Source organism: Lytechinus variegatus, chromosome 18, assembly GCF_018143015.1.
Source record: "Lytechinus variegatus isolate NC3 chromosome 18, Lvar_3.0, whole genome shotgun sequence".
NCBI lineage: Eukaryota > Metazoa > Echinodermata > Echinoidea > Temnopleuroida > Toxopneustidae > Lytechinus > Lytechinus variegatus.
The window spans coordinates 1,234,424-1,258,005 of record NC_054757.1 but is presented as its reverse complement, the minus strand read 5'-3'; the positions used below and the strand labels follow the sequence as shown (position 1 = coordinate 1,258,005).

Below are 23,582 nucleotides of genomic sequence, written 5' to 3'. Positions count from 1 at the left end.
ACTGAATAGGAACCAATCAGGATCGTTCTTTCATATTAGTGATAACAGTTTTCATTTTGAGATTAACTTATTCTAGAAGTTTCAAACACTTCAGTTTACCTGTCCGTAATCTTATTTATAGGCCTAATTGGAAACATTTTTCTGTCAAACATTAAAGCCATCATTTTCCAGGGGTTTTTTTTTGGCGGGGGTTTCACAACATGCAACCATAAACTACATGACTACAGAATAATATTCTCAAGAATATGATTCTCACATATATATGAACAGGTATTAATGAAAACTTGCAAATATATGCATAATTGTTGCTTCTAATGAACTAAAAAAAAACAATGTTAAGCTTACAACTTTGACTCCAAAGTAATTATGTCAATTGATAAAAAACACAATATCATGTAGCATATCATTGTGAAAACTTGCTTGAAATTAAACATGATAAAAAGTTATGAAATCAAAAATCCCAAAAGACAAACCTTTGAAAATATTTAGGTCTGAAATTTGTTTTTCCACAAGGATGCCAAATTTGCTGGTTTGTAAATAACCATAATTTTGAACAAAAAACACCTCTGATGTTTCATATTCATTTTGTATAGCAAGGACGCTTACATGCTGTTGCTTTAGCGAATATAACAAATAAAACCCAAAATATGCGCAAGGTCTTTTGGCTTCTGCTTTTGCAGATACCCTACTTGAAGCAGAAAAGTGAAGTTAGAGGATGCATGCTCAGTGACTATAGCACTAGCATTTCCATTTTAATTAGCTCTATTGTTGATCTAAAGGATTGTTTATTTGCCCAAGAAAATGAGACTTAGCTGACTCTGATGTTGTTTTCAACAGAGTTATTTTTTCCACAGGATTCAGAGTCTAAACTCGAAGGGAAGGACTATATGGGCTCCAATTCGGTACCATCGATTGATGTATAATGACGACTTAATAAGGTTTATTGAATCAGTACGCCACATAAATATTCATGGCAGACGAAACGGAAGAATATAGCGTAATTTTCCACACATTGGACAGCTTGATTGGTGTTAGCCAACTGCAGTCAAGACCATTGACACAGGTTCGAGACTCCTCTTGAATGATTTTTTTATTAATAAAAAATTGAGGCAAAAATCTGAAAAAATAAAAGTCTACGATCTGTATGACTATTCAGGACTACGTCAATAGCATAAGTACCAAATTGGAGCCCATAAAGTCCTTACCCCCTAGCTAATGCTCTAGTCTACCAAATGAAATGGACTCCAAACTGACAAATTATGACATTGGAAGTTACACAATAGCTTAGCCTTTGATCAATTTGGAGTTGGTTTGGTAGGTGTAACTGTGTAGTTTAATGTCCTGAATAGACCTAGTAAGCAGGCAAAAATATATAAATATATATGAATATATTTTTCAGGGGGGGGTGTTCTTTTTGCAAATTACTGCCCAAACCTGCAACACAGGCTAAGCTTTACATTGCAATGTGCTCCTTATTCAAGTTCCCAGGGCTATTTTGAGCATTTCGGGGGGAGGGCCAAATTGCCCCTAGCCCCCATATAATTTCTTTCCCCTGCTACTAAGAAGTATTTTTATTTCAAATGTTCGTGATTGCAAATGAAATCCATCAAATACAAATGAAACAAAAGCATTCAATAAAATCATGTATACAATTGAAAACTGCATTTTAACAGAATTTATCTTATGCCATAAAATATTGTCAAAATTAAAACTTCAAACAATCACAACTCTAATATTTGGTGACGGATTTTCACTGAATTTTTATTGATTGAATTTTCATGTTCTTCAAAACATGAGGGTAATCATCAAAAGGTGGGTTTTGAGCAAGGTTTTAAAGGAGAATGAAACCTTTGGACCAAGATAGCTTAGAAAAATCGGACAAGTAATGAGAAAGTTATGAGCTTTTGAATATTGCAAGCAATCACTAGGTGGTTTCAGACCGCCTCGAAGTTCGCCAGTTCCAGGTATTCTCTGATCGGGAAATTTACCCCGATCAGAAAATACCAGGTATTTTGGTAATGTGAAAGCAAACTACGCGTAATCTCCCCGAAAGAAAATACCCGCTAAATAGTAGGTACTTGGCGAAATTACGAGAACTTTCGTGGGGATTTTTTCAAGGTCGCAGGTATTTTGGCGATGTGAAAGCAAATTACGGGAACTTTTATCCCAGCGTGTCGTTGGGCGCGGCGGCGTGGGTGGCTGCTGGGCTAGAGATTTTGAATCTCCCGCCTTGCCTGCTTATCAGACCACACTGCGCATGCTCGTAACTTCGGGAACTTATCCCGAAGGATGTGTTTCGGGGCGGTGTGAATGCAGGAATAATTAACGGGTATTTTTTAGCCTTAAAAAGTTCTCGTAATTTAACGGGGATTCTTGTGATCGAGGCGGTTTGAAACCGCCTACTAATGCTATGGAGATCCTCAATTGGCAATGCGACAAAGATGTGTGATGTCACTCTTGAACAACTCTCCCCATTACTTTAGTATATATTTCACTTAAATTGCCTCTTTTATTACATCTATCAGTAGAACATATATTCTTTCTATAGGAGGGCATGTAATACAGATTTTTAAAGAATACATTTGGATAAAGAGTTTGTATCACCATACGAAAAAGCAAAAAAACACATTTTCAGGGTATTTCATAGTCCATCAAAGGGAAAGTTGTTCATGTGTGACATCACACATCCTTGTCCCGTTGCCAATGGGAGGATCTCCATAGCATTAGAGATTGCAATATTCAAATGCTCATAACTTTCTCATTATTTGTCCGATTTTTCTCAAACTTTCTTTGTTCTTATTCTTTGATTTTTCTGTTTCGACACAAGCCTACTTGTTCCAAAGGTTTCATTCCCCTTTAAATTAAAGATAAATTCCAGTTTTGGTAACGATCTCAGAATGACTTTTTACAGAATCTAATATAATGACCACCCAAGTGTCTGTTTGTATGAATAAAAAATATGTGCCAAAAGATTCTGGGAGAAACTGTGTAATTGCTGAGAAATAAGCAAAATAAGCGCGGATTCGGTCACTTCCGTCGGGTCTTTATTCCAGCAATAATAATACACTGTCCCACGTGTGCTTATCTGTGTTGGTGATCTTCAGTGTGAACGTTTTTTCAGCAAAGATTTCAAGATTTCCCAAAGTTCAGTTTATGTTACTGTACCAGATCTTCATCCTCATATACTGACAATTAAGCCTGGTTTTACAGACTTTCTCATGAAATCAGTGTTTACTGCAACTACTGGAATTTCTCTTTAATATAGTTTTGACGGTATCAGAAGGATAATAATAGTGAATTTCATACCATATTTGGTAACAATAATAATTTCCTGTCTAAAATAATAGCAGGGCCCACTGGGAGAACAGTTTTCGGAACTGAAGTGGCTACCCTGGGTAAATATGCCGTTATTATCATTATTATTAATATTATTAACAATGAGACAGAGTAAGTGTCCTTTAGTATGTATCAACAAGACACTCATTCACAGCCACCAAAATTCAAAACTACACAAATTATGCTAAATTTATTCATTGGAGATTTTTTTTAATTCAATAAGCACACATTATTTTTTAGACAGGAAATTAAGTATTGTGAAGCAAGAATATCGGAGACAAAGGCATGGAGTTCTCTGAGTAGGCATAAGTAAAGAAGACACTCCCAATAATGTTCATACTAATCTCCAGGATCTACCATTCCTAGTACTTCACCCAAGGCCTCTCTTAAAAATAGCCAACAAAATAAGATTGATTGCTCTACTTCCCAACTGATTCAAGGTTTTCAAATGTTCTAATGTTCAAACAATTATAAATGAATACTTAGCATTTACAGATGAATGGTAGGAATTTCAATAACCATCCATTTTGTTAATCTCAGGTTAGATAATAAGAATGGACAAGTCAGGCACATAATAAAAAGGAATTTTACTTCACTTCCCCTCCCCCATTGCTGGATCATCCACGCAATATAAATGCAGTATAATTCGAATTGTGCCCCCCTAAATATGCCCTCAATGAAAAGGAGATTCTATTTTGTGAGAGATAGAAATGACATCTGAAGACTAATATTTAAAAGGCAGAGCTGCCAACCTGAAAAGGAACATTTCAGTATTTTTGAAGCTGAAAATCAATATTTCGGTGAGGAAATCAGTATTTTCAAAAAATACCATAAGACCACACATACAACTGAAACTTTAGAAATCAGTATTTTACAATTACATGAAACTATTGGTATTCTTCTCACTTTTCAGTACTAAATACTGAAAATCAGTACTACTTGGCAGCTCTGAAAAGGTCATAAAATGTATCTCATACTTAAGTTAAGTACAATTGCTGCAAATATGATTTCATGAGAAATTCTTCAAAATCATTGTCACCAAACTCACAGATCTAGGTATTGTACATTTACATTTAAGTTTAACACTGAATTCATGAAATCCAAGCTGAAAAAATGATCCCACTGAAGATAACTAATTTTTAGGCCTTTTCTAGGCCTAATTACAACAGAACCGAATTAGCTGCGAGTCCATCCCAATGCAGTATTACAGTGGTTTCCGGTGTATTCTTTTCTCCCTCAGCTAATGCGAGAAAAATTCAGGAAGGATTCCGGAACATTTGAATCTACCAAAACCATCCAAATCAGGCAAAATTCTGCTACATTCGGTCCAAATTTACTCAGGAGAATTTCTGTTTTGGTGTAAACCTGGCTTTACATACAAACACATGATGGGTGTTCAATTTATTGGATTCTGTTCGAGCTCATCATTTGGAGAGTTACCACAACAGACAGTTATGTTTAACAGTTTCATCTAGTGTAAATGACCTAGTTGGGTCTGCCGTCTTTGATCTTGTAAATGCCCACTGCATCCTCTTTCTACCCAGTTTGAAATGATCCGGTATATACCATGTGACATTTGGAGACACAAAAAGAGTTAAAAGGGAAACTTTAGATTAAAGACAGTCAAGCAACAGCAACAGATCTGATCAGTACTGACATGGGAGTATAGCGGGAGGAAAAGAGAAGAGACGGAGGAGATGGAGGATGGAAAGGAGGAACAAGAAGGGGAAGGGTCAGAGTGTGAAGAGACTATCTTCATGTACTTAAGATGTTTAACTATATTCCTCTCTCACAAACATGAAAGTTGTACTTGAACAAATAGAAACAAAGGAGATTTGTTAGATAAAAGAGAGAATTACAGACAATTACGTTCAAATTACTCTTGATTGTCTACAAAACATTGAATAAACAGGCTTCAACTGCTTAAATCTTTATACACCAACTAGAGCTCTTAGATCGGCCAGTGATCACCTTCGCCTCACATATTCATTAACTCGTACATTAGCTGGTGACAGAACTTTTACGGTGTCGACTTCAAAATCCTGGAATGACCTGCCACTAATAATTAGACAGTCTCCATCATTAGCAATCTTCAAAAAGTCATTAAAAACTCATCTCTTTCATACTTTGTAGTTTTCAAAATATTACATCTTATTAATTCATTGTAAGCGCTTTGGGCCCTAATTGGAAAAGCACAGTACAAATGATAAGTAATAATAATAATAAAAGACAGTCAACCGACAGCTTTAGACATGATAAGCACTTTGGGTTTGTAAGCGCAAACATAGTCTACCAAAATATATTACATGTAATAATAACAAAATTGATAATCCACAGCATATCGCCAATGAGTTTAATTGTTATTTTGTAAATTGTTGTACCAATATTTTAAGATCGTCTGAGAATATTGCTGAAACTAATGATTATAATGTATACTTAAATAACTCATTTAATAACTCACTATTTTTAAAACCTATTACTGAATCGGAGATTGTAGAAATAACCAAATCACTAAAAAAGGGTTATTCATGTGGATTCGACAGTATTAATATAAACATTGTAAAAAGAGTCATATATTCCATTGTAAAACCTCTGTGCTATATATTTAATATGTCTATATCATCAGGTAATGTTCCAGATAAATTAAAAATTGCGAAGATCGTCCCTGTTTATAAGAAAGAAGACCCCCATCTTTGTAAAAACTATAGGCCGATTTCAATTTTACCAAGCTTCTCAAAAATTCTAGAAAAATGTATATATAATCGTTTATACTCATTCCTAATGCTTAATAACATACTAACTGAAAGCCAGTACGGATTTAGAAGTAACCATTCCACATGTCATGCTTTAATAGATCTTCAGGATAAAGTAGTATCAGCATTGAACACTAATAAGTTTGGAGTAGGAATATTCATTGACCTTTCTAAGGCATTCGATGTAGTAAATCACAATATTTTATTATCCAAATTACAATATTATGGTGTACGTGGGCTTCCATATTTATGGTTTAAAGATTACTTATACAATCCTTACCAATTTACACATTTTCAGAATACATCATCTACTTATAGCTTAGTTAAACATGGAGTTCCACAAGGTTCAATACTCGGTCCATTACTTTTTCTTATGTATTCTAATGATATTGTAATGTCATCCAGTAAACTCAAGTTCATTATGTATGCAGATGATACAACACTTTTTTACACTCAACCTGATTTTGAAAATTATTTGAAAACATAAATTCTGAATTAAAACATGTATCCCGATGGTTTAAAGCAAACAAACTGGTAGTAAACATAAATAAATCCTCATTCATCTGTTTTCATAACAAATTTAATGCTAGTAATATATGTAATGATCTCGCTCTAAGTATTGATTCCAATCAGCTATCCAAATCTCAAGTTGTTTGCTTTTTAGGGGTTCAGGTCGACGAAAATATGAATTGGGATTCACATGTAAACTACATAAATAAGAAAGTATCAAAATGTACTGGAATTATGTACAAGTTAAGAAGTTACCTTCCTAAATCTGCCTTATTCTATATTTATAATTCTTTGATATTATCACATATTATTTATTGTATTGCTGTTTGGGGTAACTGTAGTAAGACCAAGTTAGATAAACTCTATAAATTACAAAAAAGAGCAATTCGTATATGTACCAGCAGTCATTATCTTTCACCCTCTGCACCTTTATTTCATAAAATGAATACTTTGAATATTTTTCATCTTTATCAATATCAAGTAGCAATATTAGGGTTTTTCTACTTCACAAAAAAGTTGCCAAACAAGATTTGTAAAATGTTTTGTATTAATAATACTGTACACTATCACAACACACGTATGAGTAGTTTATTTCATTTATGGAAAGTAGGAAAAACCTTTGTACAAAAAGCTATACGTTTTAATTTCCCCTTAATCTGGAACTCTGTACCTAATTTTGTTCGGTCATGCAAATCTCTATCCCTCTTTAAAAGAAGATTAAAACAATACTTTACTTCAAAATATGTCTAATTTAGCAGCTTTGCTACAATTTTATATCCACACTATGGATTTTCTCAAACACGTGTTACTTATCATTTTTTGTATATACATGTATCCTTCAACCTTTATGTCACCTTTGTTTTTTATGTATATATATTTGTTTTTATTATAATATGCAAAGTACAGCCTCCACATAAGCATTTGATAGTTAAGGAGACTTTATCTCACAAGGCCATTGCTGGCTTTATTTTAAGTCTTCCTATTTCATTTCTTCTATGACCATATAGGCCAAATTATATCATTGTATCTATCCTAAGTTATTTTTGTATGATTTATTCGTTCTATTATTAATCTGTATACTTGATGTGTATATTTGATGCAAATATGTACTCATTGTTTTTAGAGATGAAATAAATACGAACTGAACTGATAAACAATGACAATGGAGAAATCAAGATGAAAGGAAGGAAGGACAGGGTAGAGTGAGAATATGAAGAGACTTATCCTTGCCTATTCTAGATGTGTATTATCTCTCACTATAATATATCTGAAAAATGCATGGAGACATCGTCCTGCTGTATCAAGAACTATATGAATGTGGATTATTATTAGTTTCATAGTAAAAACTTCACTGATAAACTTAAGTGATAGAATAGGTACACATCCGTATCTTGGCCTGCTTTAGATGTTCAACTTTATCATCTCTCACTTAAAAGTTTCATGTAAAACTGAAGTGATACACCTACCTATCTTGGTCTGCTTTAGACGTTCAATTAGGCTTACATTCATATAACCCTTTCTCGGTGAAAACTTTCCCACTGACCCTAACCAGTATCTGTATGAGGGTAAACAGAGAAGCGGTTTATCCGCTCCATCTTGACAGAAAGAATGGGAAGCTACAAACTTCTCTGCTTTCCCCGACAAACTTCATCACCACCTTGCCACTTCAAGAGGTGAAGTTACTCACTTCAGTTCAAGGGGAAGTTTCCACAGGTGCCCTTCAAACTTTGCCTGCAATGGAGGGAAGCTTTCTAAAAAGGAGTAGAATTCTCACTAAATATTTTGGAAATTCCACACAGTTGGATTTCAATGGCAATACCTTATTCTTTCATCTGAATACAGTAATGAAATAAGAATACGTCTTGTGTGTCTTATTCATCAAATATTTGACAAAATCAATCAAACTCTCTAATCATATGGGAAAGAACATGGAAATTAAACAAGTAAAATATCTAAGCTCTTCCTTGATGATTTGAATGGAAAGATAAACAAACACCATGAATATTCAATCACTGCATGGATTGTCAAGAACAAGAGCATAACTTGGTGCAGATGCAGCATTCCATATCATACCTGGGGAGCATTCCATGAAACAAACAGTCACTGACTATTGTTATAAGCTATTGAAATCCTGGCAGCTGATTGGCTCAGAGCAACTTGTCAATGAAAATCACTGACTGTTTTGTTTCATGAAGCACTCCCCTTTATTGAAACGAATGTAACAATAGCGACAAAAAAGGCAACTTGCAAACCTGTTACAATCCCTTTGACATATCAGCCTTGACCACAGAGTGACTTCACTTTTTAATACCAAATATAATGCAAATAGGCCCCTCGCTATTTCTTTCTTTTTTTATTGGAAGGCAACACAAAGATACTAGGCCTGCTGACAGCGATAGATTCGCCTGAGTGATGTCATATAATCCTATGTACTGTTTGTACAGGAAGCAAATATAGATTTTTGTTTTAAATCAGCAAAAGCTCTTTCAAATTAGGCAATAGTTCTTGATCTTGGGGGTCAATACTGTGTCCACCCTTCAAAGTGAGTAAGGTCCATTATAAATCTTCTAATTCTCAGTTTTTTTTTTTAAGTTGCTTTGGTGCACTGTTATCACTTTTTTATTGTAAAGAACTTTGTATCTTTTCGGAAAAAAAGAACTAGGAAAATGTTAGTTTTAATATCATCATTATTGTTATGACCACCTTTCCTTTCCTATATCATCATTCTTAAAATCTGTATCAATACTACTAGCATATTAGTAGCATTTTTAGCTGTAGTTTATTTTTTTTACCAAAAAGTGATATGAGTCGATCTTAAATTTGATCAGCAATTTCATTGTAAAGTATCTTGGTATAGATATGATTGAGAAAAGCATTATTTTGACCCATATTTACAATGGTTAATATAACAAATCCAAGCCGGATTCGCTCATTTTCAGAGTTTTTGAAATCTGCATAGAATTCTCCATTTAGATTGCACTGCATTTGATATCTACCTCCTATATATCTGATACAATCTGACCAGGGTAGAGTGCCTGATAAGATAGAAAAATACTGGTTATTTTCCCCCAAATGGGAAAGTGTAAAAGCCCCTTTAAAATATATGTTTTCCCAGCTTTTATCTTTGTTTCTTTACAGTTGATTAATGAGGCCGATATCCTGAATCAACTACCATTAAACCACACGCAGTCACTATATAAATATGAAGAACATTTAATACTCTGAAGGTGTTTTGTGGGATACACATCATGGATAGAATAGGAAATTGTAAGCAATCTGGGCCCATCTCACAAAGAGTTAGGATTGATCCAATCAATCGTAACTCTATGGAAATCCATCAGTATCATAATTTTTTCTACAGGAAATTTGCACAATGGCCTTTGATGTAAACAAAGAGAAGCACAGTGAATTTTCAAGTAAACAACAAATGCATAAATATAAATCATAGTTAAAAAATATTTTGAACAAACATGCATAATAGATGTTGATGTTGCTGGCTGTCCATAGTTGTGATTGATCGGATCAATCACAACTCTTTGAGAGACTGGGCCCTGATCATCATCTTTTGCCTTAAGGGGGGTGCTAATTTTATTTGTTTGAAGTTTTGACCAAATCTATTCCTTGAATCTTCATGCTTAAATATATCTGTATTTTTTCTTCATTTTGAAATTTTGGGGCAGTCTATACTCAATGCTATTTGAGTGTTCAACTTCTCTGTCATAACAAGTTTTCCATCACAAACTTTGTCAGAATCATTTCAGTAGAACTTACTGGAAAATCCTATGGGCAATCAGAGAACAACTTAAAGACAAAAATAACTACCACACATCATTGCTTGAAAGATAAGTCATTAAAATTTAAAGATTTAACATAAAAACAATTCTTTATAGGACAGGGTTGTAAGATTATATGTGGAAGTGTTGTGGCTCAGTGGATAAGTCTCCTGACCTTGAACCATAAGGCTGATGGTTCAAGTCCCACCACAGTACTCACATCCAATGACAAAGCATTTATCCATATTTTCCACTCTCTACCCAGGTACCCAGGTAAATAGGTATGCCTACCCAGAAGGATTCCTTGAATACTCAAGCATATTAAGTGGGTAACTGTGCTTAAGTGTGGGTTAAATGTGTTGCATATTATTGTCACTTAATACATTATTTCTTTGCGCTGCATACTATTTGTCATCAGCATCTTAATCAATATTATCATTATCATTTTCTACCACTTACCTGTAAAGTGAAGCATTGACAGTAGAAACCCAGTCATTATGGAGAGCATGTAAAAGAGATATGGATTTGGGAGGGAAAAGAGAAAGAATACAAAATAAATTAGTTCACAGCGAAGATTATTGAATACATTTTCTTTCTTTTTATTATAGTATCAAAATAAAATTATCACATACCAAAGAAAGTTATGCTAAACACAAAAACATTAGTTACACAACATCCCAACAGTTTTGGCCAGCTAAAAGAATCTACACGAGAAAGGGGTATAAATGAATAATAATGAAATTCTCAATGACCTTACGACTCAAAAAGAGCAAAATCAACAGAGAAAACTCATCCACTGTACACACCAGGGGGAGGTCATTTTGACCACATCTACATCGCTTGTCCACTTGAAATAAAACCACTTTGGCCTCTTGTGGACAATCCTTGTTGGTTTTCAATAGAGAATACATTTGCATTTCAAACATTTGTGTACCTTTTCACTTGAGCAAGAGGGTGGGTCGGACCCGATTCTACCATGTCTGCCCCCAATAGAAGAAATGCTTTGTTAGGACCAAAGAAACAAAGCTCTTTAAAATGAATATGGGTGTGTTCAATGTTGGTTTCCAAATTTAAACGGCAACAAGGATCATGATTGAAAATATGATTACAAAATGCAGATATGAGAAACAAAGGTTTGTTCAATGTCCACTATCGTAAAGGTAAGCGTCTTTCAAATCACGATTCAGAGAAAAATTTAAACATCGAAAAAGATGCGTTCGTAAATGCGCTCAGCTCAAATTCACGACCTTGAGCATTGCGAATGCGACATTGAACAAAATTGCATTTTATTTATTTATTACTTACGATTACTTTTTATTACGTTTTATGGTATATATTCATACCATAAGTGATTTTATGAAATTAAATTTTTGCAGACTGAAAGCCAAGTAACTCTATAGAATTTAATAGCAAATTTCAGATCAAAATTTAAATTATTTAAAGAATAAGAGAACATTTTGCATGAAACGACACATACCCTTCCTTGGATTTTACAAAGTGGAACAAACCAATCTTTCTGTACTGGCACAAACCATGCACTTCATTACAAATATTGAAAGAATAATTTTGAATTGCAAACATATTTGCATATTATAAAAGGGTAGGATACATGATTTTAATTGGTATAAATGATTACTCTAGTTTCCTTTCAAAGCAAGAAGTTACAAGCATCAGAACGACGTTGAGATTTTTAGTGTGATTAGCCCAAAATCGTGTTTGGAGACCAGTGGAGGTTTGTGTCAGTTTGTAAAATCATTCATGATGTAATCTAGTAACAAAATGGAATAGTGACATGTATTTTGAGAGGATTTACCAAAGCTAAAGACAGGGTTTAACCTACTGAGCCTTATGCCCCAGATAACCCAAGGAAATGTGTATTGCATATATGCTGAAGTCACATCACATTCAAGAAGTTGACAATGTAGTCAAACAACCTTTGTAGCGTTAAAGGATAAAGACTTTTTAGGACTGTGGGGAAAACTTCTTAGAGGCTGTGTAATACTTGCTCTGTGATGTTTAAAGATATTGACAATGAGATTTACCCAACAAGGAAGTTTAATTCCTGTGTTTCTCTTTGTTTTCCAACTTCCCATTTATTGGGGAATACTTTGAGGTTTATAAGCATGATGGAGATGTCTTGTACTGCTTGGGAATGATTCAAGCCCTTGAAGACCTCTTTCTAAACTGTCCAATCAGACAACCTACACTGTAATCGCAAGGATCTGAAATAAATCCAGATGGACTGACTGAAGTTAAGGAACGATTGAATTCTGGATTTGATTTTAATCCTACATTTTTATTTTCAAATCTCTAGTCCTTTGAGATTGAAGATTCATAGGAGGTAGATCCACTTCATGAAGTCAAACCCCAAGTAGTCATCAAGATAGAGTGCATATCAGAATAACATGACGTGCAAATGAAACTTGCGTTAATGAATTTAGATACAGTCAGCATTATAGTTTAATAGTACAGCAGGGAAATAATGCATCGATCTTGGTGGAGTCGTGGTCTAGTGGTTAAGATTCTCGTCTTTCAATCTGAGAGACGTGGGTTCGATTCCAAGCCATGGCATGTTCTCCTTCAGCAAGAAATTTACCCACACTGTGCTGCACTCAACCCAGGTGAAGTAAATGGGTACCAGCAGGAAGTAATTCCTCAAAAAGCTGTGCACACCGGAACCAGTAGACTAGTTTAATAGCCGATGTAATGTAGGAGCGCCTTGAGCACAAATCAAGGTGGATATGTGTGAATCCTGTATTATGTAATTATCTTTGGATGTGTACAATGTTGATTTTCAAATTTAAACAGCAACATGAATCATGATTGAAAACTCAATTCCAAAACAATGAACACAAACACGATCAGCAGTGCACCGTTCAGTATTGAAAATATAATGCCGTTCATATGTTCGTCTTTAAATTTCCAGCACAGCTTTAGTACACAGTTTGACCCATCACAAGAAGGTCAGTTCTGGCAACGGTTTGTGTAGGCTTCCACTGCGAGAGCAAATTTAAAGACGTTTCAAACACAATTGTGTTCAATGTCGTATTCGCGATGCTCAAGGTCGTAAATTTGATCACGTTTACAAATGCATCTTTTTTAACGTTTAAATTTTCTTCACAATTGTGATTTGAAAAATGTTTACTGTTACGACCAGGAATAGTGGACACTGAACACACCCTTTGTTTCTCCATGGACCTACTAGCAGGTCCATGGTTTCTCATATCTGTGTTTTGTAATCACGTTTTCAATCATGATCCATGTTGCCATTAAAATTTGGAAACAGACAATGAACACACCCGTGTTTTCATGATTGGTCAGTGCAGTGCCTGCGTGTGGAAAACATGACAATTGACAGCAGAATAAACCACATTATTAGATAACCCTATTTATGAATTACGAAAGGGGATTGAATGCAGATCAAGTTTTCTTTAAAGCAATCCTCATATTATGCGGCTTACTCTGGTCCTCAACCGTTCATAACTTGAAATTGATCCTCATCCACAGATTCAAACGAGTGTACAAAATTCAAATCCTTTGAAATTTAAAAACAAATCTTTAGGATTATCAAAAATGAAAACTCAACAGCAGAATCTTCTTGAGGCAAACCTTTGAACATAAATCTAAAATTTGCTTTAAAACAGCTGATAAATGTTGTAAATGTAAGTGTGAATTCTATGAACTTCGCATCAGTATTAATGCTTGCAGTGGAAGGAAACGATAAAGGACCATTTTCTTTACTTTCTTCTCAATCCTGTACAAATTGTTGAACAAGTGCCATGTTTGTGGTGTCTGTTTACTTCAGAGATTATTCCCACCTACAAGTTTAGTATTGAAATAGTGTAGGCTCAATATAGTCCTAAGCCCTGTAACATAAAGCTTAGCAATTGATCATAATGCTGATTTCTACGATTGATGGCGTGGACTATTGTGTGTGATCAATTGTAAAAATCAACTCCACGATCAATCGCTAAGCTTTATGTTAATGGGACCCCTAGACAAAATTCGCACCTGCACATTAGAAACCAAGTACACTTATCAAGCAGAGTGTACTTATACCCCGTAACTACCCCTTTCATATATTCACCCTTGAATAGTCCCACAGTCCCGTTCAGAAATGTGCAAACCCAACAATGTTGATTAATTCTGAAACAGTTTACACTACTTTTTCAGGAGTAGAGTGAGGTAATAGTTCGGAATATTGTAATCATGGTAACAGCAAGTGATTAGGTGTGTGCAATTTGATGTTCAATCAAATCATCTGCACAGAGTGCAGTGCTGTGGGATGCTGGAAATTGACAGCAGAGTCTGCATTAGTGAGGATCCCGTTCATTAATTCCCTGATGAGGTCTAGTACAGACCAAGTCCTCCTATTCCGCAGTGCTACTCAATAGTCCAAACTATTCTGGACCGAGACCTTTCATACTTAGAAATAGTCCACACCAGGTCTGCACCCCCAACTCATAAATAGGGGGTATGGAACTTGTTTGAAGATCCCCTCCCCTCTCTTTCTCTCCCCTCTTCCTCTCTATTTTCTAAGATTTAAGACTAGCCTTTACATGGGTTCACCACATCATACTAGACATGGTAAAGATTCAAGTGACAGAACAGGCAACAAGTTAATACTAATCACATTCTTCATGCTTGATCTGATTCGAACATGTTTCAATATATCTAACATATATGGATTCATAAGACACCTAAAGCCCCACGCTGGAATCCTATTACATGTACATGTCTGGAGCGCTTTGTACTAGAAATCTCAGCAGTGTATATAGACTATGCTGCATTGAATTAATTGAAAAATCAATCAATACAAACCAAAAAAAACAGGCAACAAGAGCTTAAAACTTAAAAATCAATAAATTTATTTTTTTTAAATCAAACAAAATTGGTTCATATCGGGGCCATATAAATAATAATTTTCACTACTTTTCACCTTATTTATACAACCATTCATGTTCACCTCTTTATTAGTTGGGTATACACAGGCGCGTAGGGGGCGGTGGCCCCCCCCCAAAAAAAAAAAAAAATCCCCAAAAAGAGGGGGGAAAAAGAGAGTAGAAAAGGAAAAGCGAAGGGAGGAAAGGGAAGAGAGGTAGCTTTGTGGGTTTTTTCTTATTTTTTCTCTGAAAAGAGCTTTTACTCAAATATTTATATATATTAATTTTGTTTCCGAGCTGCGCGCAGTTAAATGACAATATTGCAGTTCTCCTTAGTTTCTCTGACCCTGTTTTTCCACCTCAGCTATATGTGTTTCTTGTCATTTCCCTGCACATTCATCTCCGGTCCTGTTTTGCGCCCTCAGTTTGAAATTATAAGTCAAAATGAAGCGCCACAGGATAAGTCAAAGAATGATAATTCATCCTCTTTTTTAATATAATTTCAATAAATCACAGAAGTTTCCACTTTTGCGCACTATTTTCCTTGTAATAAAGTTTAAAAATCTTAGAAAATCAATTGAATTGGAGCCGATGGGGTATTAGAGATATCTACATTTGATGAAACGCCAGCCCTTTGAAATTTCAGAGTTTCATTGCTCTGCGCGGGGAGGAATATCTTCTTCCCGGCATATACCCTTCTCCTCTGTTTTGCGTGTTGAAGATGCACTGTCGCTAAAATGTTTGTAATCAAATCTGATCTTACCAAGGAAAGCATTCAATATATTAAGAGAGTATACCCTTATCTCGGGACCCTTTTCTTTGGATAAAAATTGATAAAACGCTTTGGCTTCCGCGCTGTGCGCGGGGTAATTACTATTTTAATTTCCTCCATTTTATCCTTTTTGTGCGCTCACAATCACTTTTGAAAACAAGGCTCAAATTAAATGACAATATAGTCAACTGACTTGGAGCTGATATAGGTACTAGATACAAGAGGCTGTTCCTTTTCATTTTAATATATGAAACACCGAAAGCTTCGCGCGGGAGGGGGAAACTCCCCTCCCTGCACCCACCCCCTAGTGAGCGCGCTTCGCGCGCTCTGTAAGTGTTAGCATGCTTCGCATGCTTTTACCGCCCCCTCCAAAATGAAATCCTAGCTACGCGGTTGGGTATACATGTAACGTCATCTGGAATATTGTCTATATTACCACTTCCCATCGGCATGGTCTACCACATAGAATATATTTAGTGTCAACTGTCATCCTTTTTGGTTTAGGTCTGCTTTCTGTCCGTGTCTCTTGTGGCGTATCGGGAGACGATTCAGACAAAATTATTCTGAAATTAGGTTCAATTCCAATGAATCATTCTAAAATAACATGAGCTAAAAGCAAGAGACACACTAACTTCAAACTGCACGCTTCCTGCTTCTCATTTACTCTTCTACGGGCACTTTAGTAATTTTCGTCTTCTTTTTTTCTGATCTTTCCGCAAGGATTTAGCAGTATTTTCAGACGTTTCCTGAATTCTGCCCATCAATTTACCAATTTCATGACACATTTACTCTGACTGGATGCTGGAAATGCCCTTGTGCATCATTTCCCTTCTGTTAGTCTCACATCCAGGCAACTGGAGCTGCAAAATGGCCTTTCGAAAGGTGACATGGCGTTTGCTCCTGCGACATTAATTTGCTCCGGTCTTAATATCTCATAGGGCATAAGCTAAGAGTTAGGATTGTAATTGAGTTTTTGATTCAGTATAATGTAATGATGAGGATTAGGTTGTATTTATTTTTATCGATTAGGTTTTATATTCAACTTATGCATATTTTCCATCACAGCAATTGTCACCGGAGAAAATGTAACAGAACCTTTCAAAATGCATTTTGAAAGATGTTTACAAGTATTTTTACTACGAACGATCCTAATTAAAAGCAACCATGGTCTGAACTAAACACATTTGAAATATGTTTTTCTCGGGTAAAAAGTGTGGATTGACACTGCCCCACATGTAGTTCTACAGCTTATCTTTCCTCTCACTGCGGGGGGGGGGGGGGAGTCAAAAAAGCTAAACATTTCAGAGCCCATTGCAGAATGAGTTGCAATTAAGAACCAATCAAAAATGAAATGAAACTTGACCTTTAACCAATCAGAATCATGCATTGGGGACTTGCAAATGATTTCATGAGTATTTTTCAATTGCGAATATTTGTACAACAGGTCCCAAAGAGAGCTACATGTAAGAAGACATGGCTGCAGTAATAAACTGCATTCTATATTCAGCCCATAATGTACATGTGTCATGTAGCAGCTTGATTTTTTTTTAGCTCAAGTGTGATATGTAAATTAACAACAAATGTACATGTAAGGAGCTTTTGTTTTGAATGACAATTGGTTTTATGATGGCAAAATTGAAAATTTAACCTTCTGCACAAGTGTAAACTTTCGTCAATTCTCTATTTTTTCCAACTCTTTTCTGGAATGAATTGGCATTGCACTGCTGGTCAATTTTATTACATAACATCATCATCCTAAAATCCAAACAATATATTAATTATTTGGACACAGTTGTCATTTTAAAACATTGTAGAAGCATCCATTGTCCAAAGAAAAACAACACATTGTGTCATGTCTGTTAGAACAGGATTTACTCAAGAACTATTGCGGTACATGAATATTCAAGGCAAATTAATATTTTTATCAAGTTTCACTCCACGCTGTGTCAACTCCATTCTTCACACAATATTGCCACTGTGCATTTGGAATGTATCAAGGCGAAACAGGACTAAATATAGATTTTATCAGGGAGTACACCCAATCAACCTCTTTTTCGGCACTTCCTCTAGAATCGCTACTGATGACAGACGATACATGCAGACTTCCAGCCCCGTTAGTGATTCTCTAAGAGCAGACACTGTTTCCTTCCCTTCCCAGCTTCCATATAGCCTCTCGTCAATACCCAGAGATTAAACGTATTGGCCGACATACATATTCAGCGTTAAGATGGGGTTTGTGTTGTAGGAATCTGGGTCAAATCTGGGACTATATAACGAGCCAATATATAAAACAAAATAAATATCCATCTCTTTTGAGATTATTTGGTCATTCTTTGTAACCACAGTTCCAAATTTCAAGTTTCCAAAGCTTAAAAGTTTTCAAACTTCTTCAATAAAAAATCAAAAGTTTAAAACTGGACATTGTGAAATCCACCAATAACAATAGGGCCGTCTGCACCATCCAGAGTTTTCAAATTAGCGCACTACTTCTGATCCGGCAAATTATCCCTATCTGAACAATCTCGAGATTATTTGCAATAGAGACGCAATTCTCGCGCAAGTTCGTAGGATTAATCTCGAGATCGCAATCCCAAGTCAACTTGGGGATTAGTTGCAAAAAAGCGCAGTATTTTACGAATTATCGCGCTAATCGTAGGTGCAGACGCACTCAGGATTATTTATTCACGGCGTCAGACCATAATGCATCGCTCGAGCAGGAATTGCTCTTCTTGCGATGGTGGAGACGGGGTTTCTTGAATCTCGAGATTAATCACGAAGAGGGCCCATCGGGTTAAAATCTCGAGATTGAGCAAACTCGGGATCGTGCAGCACCGCCTATCATGTTCTCAATAACATTCATAAATACTTGCCACAAAGTTTTTAATGAAAAAAGTATGGGTAGACAATAATTTGTCAGCTAACTGACAGAAAGGCACATACACCAATTCCCTTTCATGCTGGTCAGACAGAAGGGTGTTCAACTATCGTGCACACTTAACATTCCGCGAAGCACATGCTTGAGCTCACACACTTATACCAACCACACAGGAATTGAGAAGCGCCGAGCACGCGCAACCTACCACCCTTCCGCCAGCCAGAAGGCAAATTGACATTTAAGAAATTCTCTCTAAACTCTCATTTTTCATCACATCAGTTCATGTGAAGCACATCTTTTCTTGATTTTACCCTGTACAGTGAATGATTTCACTTGTCTTATTCAGTCGGAAACCATGTTGAGAAACGGATGAAGTCTGACAGACAGAAATTATCTCTTCAGGGAGCTCGCAAGAACATGATTAAAACGGCATCATTTTAAATTTCAGCTGAGACAAGCATGATGAATTAGCTTTACAGAATCTAACACGATCATGGAAAAGTTTAAAGGGACTATAAACATCATTTTCAGGTTCTGCTACACAGCAACTACATATCTATTGGAAACCAAAGTGACTAGATTGTTATGATATTGACTTTTCTTTGAGGGAACAAATATTTTCTTTTAAGTTGCCCTTGAAACTTGTCTGAAACCATTTTAAAGGTTCATTAATTTGACTTATGTTTGACTATCATTCTAACATTGCAGTTTAATAAAGGTTTGGTGACTTTTCAGTTCCTTATTTCTTTGAGGGGGAATTACCGAAACGGGTATGTATAGCCACAGTTAACTAGAACAAGCAATGAAGACAAAGAAGGTCGTCTGTGTGGAAGCTGACACAAGTTAAAAGTTAAAACATCCTACCTAGACCACAGATCTCTGATTATAAACATCGAGATGATATGGCAAGAACAACAAAAAATGAAGGTTATCAAACATAACTGCTCGTAGATGACATGATAAATACATCATCCTCATGTCTCAGATCTCTGATATATAAACATATATTTCATGATAATACATCATCTTCATGTTTATATCTACAAGATCTGCCAGTATATACAGAATGAGTGATGGAACTCATTAGATAGTAAGATAGTACATGACATTGTCCGCCAAGAACCATGGGGCACTGTATATCCCAGAGGCTCTATTTAACTTGCAGGGCCTACCCCTTTCATCAATTCATGCTCAAGTAGTCCAGACCAAGTCCGGATTAGATTTATGCGGAGCTGGCAAAAAAAATTACAATCACAAATTCAAAAATAGGGCCTCCATGTTGTCTGCAGTATATTTTACAAGAGCAACAACGTATCAATCAAGACTATCACAATGATTACAGAGAGAGAAAAAAAGAACATGGAATTTAATGTTCAATCAAATCGTCTGCACACAGTTCAATGCCGCAGCACTCGGAGAACTGGCAGCAGAATCCGCACTATTTGATCATTCATTCAATCCATGGGATCAAGCGTGTGCCTATAGTGCGGATCGATTCTTCCTTATAGAAGCACTCAAATAAAATCCAGATAACTTTGTTCCTCAACTTTTCCATAATAGATACAGTCCACACCATGTCCACATCCGCAATCTCATGAAAGGGTACAAATGTACTCAAGACATCTCAAACATCTAAGAATTCTGTGAAGCATTTAGAAAATGTCAACTTTGCCCCTACGGCTGGGGGATGATAGTTTTGTAATAGATGGGTGACATCTATTAGTACATGACTGACAAGATGATGATAAAACCAATGTCGTACTGTAACCTTTTTCCAAATGAAGAAGGAGCGATTATTTTAATTTCACCTATCACCAAAAGTTATCTTAACATGCATCAATAATGAAGGAAATATCTACCCTGGTTTGAACTAGTCTGCTGTCACAGACCCATGGTGCAGAGTAGTGAGACTAGATTCACTATAGGCTGGTTCTTCTTTCAGTCTTTGGAGTCTAGTCTTCACTCTAGACCTCTTATTGGTTGAAGTGTCAAATATGAGTCTGTGATTACAGACTAGGGCTGAAACAAGATTATATTGAACAAGGATGAGGCACCCTCAACAAAAATTGTTTGAGTGACCTTGACTTACCATTCTGGATGTAATGGGGTCGACCCCAATATTTTTATTTGATTTTTTGTAGATTTACACCTCAGAATGGCCAAATTGAAGTCAAAAGCAAGCAGTAAATCTTGTGAATTTATTTCAATTGGGTCACACCACAGGTTTACAAACAAAAACAAGTTACAACTGTCTAGTGAGTGAGATTACCATTTTAATGGTAACCATGCATAGGGCTTAAATGTTTTGTGAACCATCTTCAACAGATGCATTCTTAGGTTGATTTCCCAGGGTAAAACTGGGGTGATATTTTCACCCCTCCCTATTAAAATGCTCCTACTGAGGTATTGACCAGACTTTTTCAAGTCCAAATTTTCTAAAAAAATAATTGATACTGTAGTCTAAATAGGGCACGATCTCAACTTAAGCTAATATAACGTTTTTGGATGTATCAAAGTCCTGTTCTATTATGACATTCCCAAGTAAATATTCAATACGAACAAATTGGTAAATGTAAAATGACTCATCACAGAATACACACGCATGGATGAGAGTCATCTCTTGTTCAGTAATGTTGCTAGTTAAAAATTAATTACTAATCATCAAAAAACATCTTAAACTTTATTAATTTTCATATGATTTTGAATTTTTTATATTTTCATTAACACTGTATATCTTTAACCTCTCAAGTATTAAGCGATCTTGACAATTCAGAGTATCTTCGATCACATGCCAATGCCATCTCCATTGATTAGGAAAATCATTTGGGGAGCTGAATCGAACATACTTGCAACAAAGTCTGTAATAGACTTTACAAATAATTATAGCTGGTAGAAAAGCAAATTGGATGAGGAACTGCTTTTGTAAGTCAGTTCCATATGTTAAACGTAATGTCCACCTCAAAATAAAATTTGGTTTATAAACAAAATTCAAACATGCATGAACATTATCTCAAACTCCGACATAAATGACAACTGGAAGTGTTATATAATTTTTACAAAACTAATATGCACAATATGGGTTATATTAAGTAAGCTTATATTAAAGCTACATGTAGTCACACTCACTATATAGACCTATAGAATATAAAACAGAAAACATTTGAATTTTGAAGATGTTACAATAAGGAAGCTCTTCACAGAATCACAATAGGTGGTAACAATGGCATTTCCACATTTTACATTACCCCCTTTGAGACCAGAGCACCCCTGTGGATGATCAACCAATTGTGAATACATCATGCATGGAAGCTCCCATGAATTGTTCCTGGATGGACAATCCCTATAGAATACACTACATGACTACATAGCACCCCTGTCCTAATGGAGAGAATAATGAGAACAATTCACAACCAAGATCAAACTTCCTTGACCGTGAGGGAGTATGTAATCCATGCAAGATGTGATTTTTAAAGGGTTAAATCAGAAATGGGAGGGATGATACCCTTTGGCTGTTTAAGGTTTCAATAAAACATCACCCGGTATATCCAGGATACAGTGTATGCACACGTTAAGCTACAGCTACAACAACGTATCTGACTCCATACCGACTGATGATATGCCATACAAAATACCATAACAGCTTTGATCGGTCTGGAGTCGGTTTCATTGGTGTGACCGTAGCATTAACAGCTCTAGTGTCTAAATGGCCATACCAGATTATCTGTCAAGCAGTATAAATTTACTTAAGCCTGGCTTATTTCATCACCATGATAATTCAAGCATGCAGGAAGCATGGAGGCTAGGTGTTTGACCTGCTAGGCTCAGAACAAGATTAAGAAACCATAGATGTATGTGTTTTCTCTTGTCACACATTTGTTCTCTAGTTGTGTGACGGAGTGGATCTAATAGCGGTGATATTACGGAGTAATCAAGGCCGGGTTAAGACTATTTTTGTAGTATATAACTGAGCTTGCGTTAACCCATTCGAAGTAGGGTCCATGGTTAACCTAAGCCCATGAATGTCTCGGGTGCCCATCTCAGCTGCTTTGCTGCCCTCAGATTTCTCCTATTACTGAGTGTCAGTGGTTCTTGGCAATTTTTTCAAAAATTTGCTTGCCCCTTCTATGGGTAGTGTCATTAAAGCAACATTTCCAGCGTTCCATGCTTATGAAGCAACAGAATTGATAAGTGGAGCTACTCCATGCATGTATTTATCCAAGGCGATCTACAACTATATCGCCTACATGGAGCAATGCAGTTGAAATATAGAGATACTCTATGATTTTAAGCAGGTCATGTGTTAACCAAAGCCCATGAAGGCATTTACCTTGGGCGCTCACCTCAAATGCCTTGCTACCTTGAAATGCCACTTCTACTGGCAGTGGTTCTTAGGAAATTAAAGAAAAATTGCCTTGTCCTTCAGAGGGCCTTACTGGAGCATTAGAATATAACATCTCTAAACTTGAATAATTGTCTAAAAAAGACAACTTTACAACAGACCAATATGATAATAGTCACTACATGTACATGTTCACTAACAGGTCCCAGTTGGTTATTGAACTGTAAAAGAAATTGTCCCACATCGCAATGCCATGATTAGGCCTAATAATGTGTTGTAAGATATGTGGAAATATGAAAATAATCATCCCCTGCCTATAATAACTGCATAAGGGTTGATGC

General features: G+C 35.8%; 1 long non-coding RNA gene across 1 annotated transcript in view; it reads right to left on the bottom strand.

The window, feature by feature from the left end:
- Positions 1-10,141: 10,141 nt before the first annotated feature.
- The window catches only part of LOC121431919, a 34,074-nt gene continuing 20,633 nt past the window's right edge, over positions 10,142-23,582 (bottom strand). Inside the window, exon 3 of the long non-coding RNA XR_005972171.1 lies at positions 10,142-10,831. This is a non-coding gene — a long non-coding RNA (uncharacterized LOC121431919). The remainder of the gene's footprint in view (positions 10,832-23,582) is intronic.